The sequence below is a fragment of the Miniopterus natalensis genome, chromosome 6, assembly GCF_054644295.1.
Source record: "Miniopterus natalensis isolate mMinNat1 chromosome 6, mMinNat1.hap1, whole genome shotgun sequence".
Taxonomy (NCBI): domain Eukaryota; kingdom Metazoa; phylum Chordata; class Mammalia; order Chiroptera; family Miniopteridae; genus Miniopterus; species Miniopterus natalensis.
The window spans coordinates 63,838,521-63,845,892 of NC_142086.1; positions in this window are offsets into that span (position 1 = coordinate 63,838,521).

Here is a 7,372-nt window from a genome sequence, read left to right on the forward strand (position 1 = left end):
CAGCAAGAGTGCATGGGACACTGTCTGCTGGATGCTCACGGGACAGGTTTGTGTTAGAGAAGCTAGCACTTCTCAGGCTGCTTTCCAAAATATGTAGCTACCAGGATATTTGTTTTCTTTATAATGAACAAAGTTTGAAATTAATAACCAATTTTGTCTCCTTTCCTATTTTGGCATTTCATTGTTTGGATTATTGTACCCTGCTTCCTTTCTATGCAAGCCGCTCTTAGAGAGTTCTTCCCCTGTGTCATATCAAGCAGGAAGCTCTCTAAACCCTCTGCCCCACAACTTCTAGAGTCCCTCTATGACCAGGCTTTTTAAAGATTCATCTCCACTCTATCACTTCTCATTGTCTCCTTCACACACCTCCAAAGAACCATGTGAAATGGAGGTTTCCATTCCTTGTTGATTTGATCTCTGCAATGTTTGATACCATTCGCCATTCCCTCCTGGAGACCTTTCTATCCCTTGATGTTCTTGGTGACATTCCGTTCTCGTTTTCCTTCCCATTTTCACTCACGCAGTATCTTTTATGTCATTCATGCTTTTCTTCCTCCTGCATCATAAATGTTAATCATTCATGGAGTCCTGCTTCTGCATTTTTTAACTATACTCTCCCTAGGTGGCCTCATTCTTAAGACTTCAAATGTGCCCATTATAGTGTCAAATGTGATTAGTACAATGAGGGCAAGGCCCACACCAATCTTGGCTTGGAGCATAGAAAATGATTAATAGATGTGTGTTGAATGCACTAAATATTTATCCCCAGGCAGGTCTCCCTCCTGAGCCCCAGACTACACACACACACATATACATGCACACACACAAATCATACAGCTACTCTTTGGACTACTCCACCGGAATGTCCTACAGGCATCTCACACTTATCTTATTCAAAAGCAGCTTATTCTCAACGGGCCCCCAACCTCTTCCTTACCTTTGGTTCTATATTTTAGTAAATGGCATCCTTATGACTGGCAGTTGTCCTTATGACTCCCTCTTAGTCACATGCCCTCTCTTTACATCCAATTATTCATTAAATCCATTTATTTTCCTCTTGTAAATCTTTCAAGTCTATCCTCTCCATCCACTCACACTGCCACAACCTTAGCTCAGGCTTTCACAGTGATGTAACCACCATAGCCTCCTAATTGGCCTTACTCTCTTCCCTCTCTCTCCAGCCCCTGAACACCTCCATGCATCCTCTACACTGCCATCAGGATGGTTTTTTTCTGAAAATAAACCCAATCATGTACAATTAAATATCCAATATTATCAGTTCCACGAATTTCCCCTTTCTCTCTTCTTATAAACATGGCAACAAGCACCTTTCACAAAAGGTCCACTCAAGGCAAATGCAACCATACCCTTGTAACAGGGATCAGTCATCCTCCTAATGGGAATCAGAACCGTGGGTCCAGGACACCCTAGGTTCTTACACTTCATTCCTGCAAGGCAGTGGTGCCGTGCCATATTCCTAGCCAATATGCTTATCTTGAATACTATTTATTTCACTAATTTAAAAGTATTGCTAGCATCCCTCAGGCTAGTTAATAAACCCTCTAGTGCTAATTGAGAAGGCTAAGAGTTAAACATTTACAGTAGCTACCTGATTAAAATCTTTCAAATGCTAACTAACCTCCCCTGGAGTGTGTATTTCTGATTAAGGTACTTCAAATATTAGCAAGCTGCCCCTGGAGGTAGGTTAAACTAGCTAACGGCACACATATGTATTGCACTTTCCCTGCTGAATGATTTTAAACTAAATTTCAGACAATATATTGCACTATTTCACAGGGCCTTACATGCATGCCTAATTTGCCTACTGGGTAATTAAGGAGTGCCAGTACTTACCCAACACTTGGCATCCTTGCCTCAATGCTCAGCACAAGAATAAATATGCAACAAATGTTTTAATGAATAAATGAGTGACATAACTAATCCATTAGTTATAAGGATAAAAATTCTGGATAGAAACTCAGAATTTATTTCATCTCTCTGGGCTCAATCTTTCACATATGTGACAGTAGCTAATATTGAGCTGAGCCATACAAAAATGTCATCTTTAAAAGTGGGAAACACACAAATATGGGCAATTTTAAGTGGTTCGGTCCCCTAGGATGCTTCCAAGCCACCTTCAAATAAACAAAGAGAAACTGGTTGAAAGCACTTGTAAGAATCAAGTTGTATTCAAATACTTACTGCCGAGGTCCCAGGAAGAGAGGCAGATCCCCCTACCCTCAGTGTGGCCAGGGCCTCAACCTCCTTAACGTTCTTAATCCTTCCAGAGGGGCTGTGGTTGCTATGAAGTTGTCACAGATCAATTAAATTCTGGGCACTTTGGAGGTGACATTCAGATTGGTGGGAGGGTGAAGAAAATCAGCTCTTACTTTTCTGGCTATAGGTGCCCACAGCTTTCCTGGTGTGAGTAGCGGACTCTCATTTCATACACTGAGGCAAAAATGGCCTCTCCTTTCAGGCCCACGAGCTGATTGCTGGGGTGAGGCACAGAAAAATAGGAACCCTGGGGGTCTTACCTCGTTGTTAAGGGCACTGGCACAAAAAGGCCTCTTTGTACCAGACTTAGAAAAAGGGGGGATGGAGTTCCTATTTCACCAACGCTTGAAGTAAAATTACCTTGAGAATGTGGGCTTCATACAGGGATAAGAGCACGGGCCTTCATTATCGGGCCAAGACTTGAAGGGAAGAAATGCTTTTTGAGGAAAAGTGTCACTTCGGAGGGGAGAGGGGAAGAAAAGATGAGTCAAGGTGAGGCAAAGTGAATTCCACCACTTAATTAGCAATCACCCCTGACCTGCCAGACACAGCCAGTGCAATTCCTGAATGGCGAAGCCAAAGCAGGGGAGCGGGTAATTAGAGAGCGAGCACTGGGGCCTTGAGAGGTGTCACGCTTTTCCTGAGAGCAAACTGGATACCTGGGCTAAGCTTTCAATATAGTCTGCTTTCTAATTAGCAATCAGGACTGGTTTGTCAGTCATTCCACCTATAATGCAGAAAGCACTGGAATGTAAGGGGGGGAAGGCAAGTTCAGAAAATCAATTATGCTTATATTTATGTTCCCTCCAGGCTAAGGCGTTGCAAAACCTGCCGAAATATTATCTTCCTGTTTACGAAGGAGCAGAAAGGAAGGGTGAGATTGCAACTCAATATAATGAATAAATCACTGGCTGTTTGGGCAAAGGTATGATAGTTGAATATATAGGAGATTGGTGCTGGGAAATGCATTTCATATGGTTAGCAATTGTAGAAACAGTCTACCATTGGAAGAGAGCATAGGAACAAGTACATGTTCAAGAAATAGAGAATCATCTTTCACATGTAGAGAGTTAACAGGAAATCGTTTAAAATTCAGCCTTTTTATTGGGTGGTGATTGGCAGAATGGGAATGTATGATCTCTCTCAAATAGCCCCATGAGTGTAAAATACACTTACACAAGAAGTGATATATAAGTTCCTTCTAGCCTTTTCAAGATGGGAGTCTAAACTTATTCAGAAACCTCTTCATTCCCAATTCAGTGAATACTTCCCAGTCCCCATCTTAATAGATTTCCCTGTGGTTGTTGCCACAGGTGACTTCCCTCCCTTGTCTTCAAACCATCTCATCCTTGGTTTCTACAATATCTCACTCGATTGTCCTTCTTCCTCCCTGGACATCCCATTTATATCTCCTTTGTGAGCTTGTCTTTATCTGCACATCTTAAATGTAGATGCTCCCCAGTTCAGCTTGTATATTTTTTCTGAGCGTTATTTATTTCTCATAATGGCTTTAACTGCAATTGGCAGGCCAAAGATACCTAAATCTCTACTTCTCGTTCTGACCTGACCGGAGCCTCAGGTCCAATATCTAACTTCCAGGTGGACATCTCCACCTCCATGTTATACCAACACTTTATACGCAGTATGTCCTAAGTAGCACCAGTTATCCTTCCCGCTTTCAACCCTGTTCTTTCTAGTGTCCTCCCTGCTGCTGCTAGTTGTCCGGCACCATTTATTTAAAACTCCAGCTTTACCCCAAAGATCAGAGATGCCCCCTAATAAACTAATTTCTAAAGCTATACCAATGAAGACATTATGAGAACCATTAACTCACAAGAAATCCCCCTGCAAAAAAAAATTTATTACAAAAAGCAGATAGAAGAGCATTGATGGATGAAGCTAAACTAAGGAAGCTATGCCTGAAATACATACAAAGGAAGGACATTTTATAATGACTTTAAAAAGCCAGTTTATCAAGAATACATAACAATCTTAAATGCGTATCAACTGTATTGCGTCTCTTGACTGATTTTCAAATCTAATAAAATGCTGTGGGTCTCATTTAACACAAAAGTTGTGTTGGAAAATCATTTCTTTATTTGTTCTTCTGAAATTGTTTTCCATTTCCACACACAGAGCCAGAGGCATAATGAGGATTTTCCAGCCACATCTACAGCAACATCTTGACATCCCCTACATACTTTTAGATTCTTGGAAAACAGCTGGGTATAGTATTCATTCAATTCTTCCAGCTGTGAGTTTTTATCTTCTGCTTTTGGCTTTTTAAAGTTTTACCAATTCATTTCCAATCTCCTAGAAGAGCTTCAGATAATGAAAACAGCAATTTCTTTTAAAGGGAGTGGTTCTGGTATAGGATTTTTTGTTCTGAAAGACCATGAAAAACCAAACAGAGCAGCTCTTGGCTACGTTTCATAGGCAATCCACTCCGTGTCGGTCCTGAGCCCTGCTCGACCTCCCACCATGCAAAAAAGCATTGTGAGATGAATCATTCAATTTCAAAAATACTTTGTGTTAATTACAAACTGGATGATGAATTTTGCTATAAGTAGGATCAGTTTGACATTTAGGAAAACTCCCCCATCCAGCTTGAAGATGTACATGAGGTGGGAAGACGAAGTAGGTAAGATTCGTACCAAAAGATTTATCCATAGCGCTGTTGGAACCAGTGAGTCAGCCAGTCTTCCCTTCCTGTTTATGAAATGTCTTTCCTCAAGGGAGTTCTCACATTCATTATCTCATTAATCCTGGGTAAACGTGGGTTATAATAGCTCTTTAATTCCCAGGAGGGAATATTGAGGCTCAGAGTGAACAAATAATTGGGTAATTCAAATCTGTGAAATTTAAAAAAAGAATTATGCCCTAGGAAACTGTGGAGTAATCATAGAGATTTTGTTGTTTTAACCCCTAAAATTGATACTGAGAACAAGTGACGAACTCTCCCCAGTGAGCATCATTAGTGTTAATTTGTAATTGAACGTGAGAAGAACTTTAGAACTCTGTATAATGTTGGTGAAATTTTCACACAAACCCATCAGAGCCTCTTCTGTCCAAGCTGCCGAAAGTCCTACCCCGATGCCCACGCTATGAGGACTTACAAGATCCGCCCCAGGAATAAATCACTGACTCTCCTCATCTGTGAAATGAGTCCTGGCCCGGGCCCATGCCTTTTGCCCCAGGTACTTATTGAGAATGAAAGATTTGAAAGTTCTTTACTCCTTAAAAAAAATAATTACACATGGTTAGTCAGGCACATTATTACAGGTCAAAAGCCCCAGGACTTTAAGAGAAATGGGGACTTGGTGTCAGTATGACCTGAGTGAGAATTTTAATCAAAATTAAAATATACCACGCAAGTACCTTTTGCTGTTTTGTGGCTCCAGCTATTTTTTCTGATGGATTGTGGTCATTTCAACCAATGAGGCTTTTACAGGTTGGTCACCATTTGAGGGTATTGACATGTTTATTATCCATGTTGGGGATACTGTGTTTGTATGCATAATTTCAATTATTCCTGAGAACAAAAAGAAGAAAACATTGTCCTCGTTTTACAAATAAAATGGGGATATTGGTAAAATTACAAAGGAAACTTACCCAGGATATCACAGCCAGTAGGTGACAGAGCTGATATTTGAATTCAGGTCTTTTGATTCTTAAATACGTGTTTTTCTTAATACATGGAGCGTTTGCCATCAATGACATGTTTCATCTTAATTTATTCCAATATCTTAAATTATGTAATTCACAAAACGAACAAGAATCTGCATTTGTTGTTTTGGAAATACTGGGCTTCTGGACAAGATGTGAGCAAACTCACCTGCCATGAGTAGTGGAGGGATACAGGTGTCCTTCCCTGGGAAGCTTGCAGCTCGTGGGGCCTCTCTAAAGGATGCTCCGTCATGACTCCGTGACCTGACATATCTGGGGAAGGAGGTATTTTTTAAATACCTCAGAAACGAACAAAGTTCAAGTCTAAAATGATGACCGCCATATACTGTGGCATTTGTTTTCAACTTTCATTTTGCCCCACATTCCTGTAGAAGGCAACGCGCTGTCAGTAACAGTGGAGTGGTTCTCTGCTGCACCAGCTCACAGCTAAGCGGCAGCCGGTCTGTATCCCTGACGATAGGTGGGGAGGTCCCTGCAGAAATTTGGTAAAGTCCCCATTCTCAGATGACTCAGCTGTGAGAGGCAGGGTAGGTAGGAAGAGCCGTATTTCCATCACTAAATAAATCCAATCTTCATTAGAACAAAGGGCCTGTGCATTCATGCAAATCATTGGTAATATACGAAGACATTTCAAATCAAGCTTTTGAGGAATACATAAAAATATGAGAAAATTCTCAAGTGTAAAAATCAGTATAGAAAAGTAAATGTAATCCCAAGGGTATCTATTCCCTGGATATGATAAAATCTGTATCTAAGAGAAAATGTACACGTTTTTTTCTTTTAATATTGAGATAAGAAAGGCTTTCTAGAGCATGACAAAAACAGAATCCATAAGTAAAAAATGGATAGAATATATAAAAAATATTTTCATTTCTGGACATTAATCAAAACAGAAATATAAATGAAAATTAAATTTAAAAACTGGGAGAAAGATACTTGCAGCTTATGTGACCTAAAAAAAACTAATTAATGAACTAACCTCACAATCTGCCATTGGATAAACCTGGTAAAAATCACACTACTGGCTGGTCCTATGAAACCTCTGTCAAAGCAGCGTCCGTCTCCGTGGGGTATGAGTTCCAATCAGCACCCTCATAAGGGTGTTGTGAAGATTAAACCAGATGAAGCTTTTAGAGTTCACAGCACAGTTTATAACGCATAGCTCTGAATTAATAATAATAGCTACTACTATTTAAAAACTAAAGAAAACTCTAACAAGTCAGCATTTTTCACCCAAAATATTAGTGAAAATTAACATTTAAAAATAACAGCCAGCACTGAAGCGGGAGAGGAGCTGGCACTCTCACAGATTGCTGGTGGGAGTGTAAATCTGTAGTCTTTTTAGATGGCGATTTAGCAACATACATCAAAATTGTTAGAATGCCTACATATTCTTTGACTGGAAATT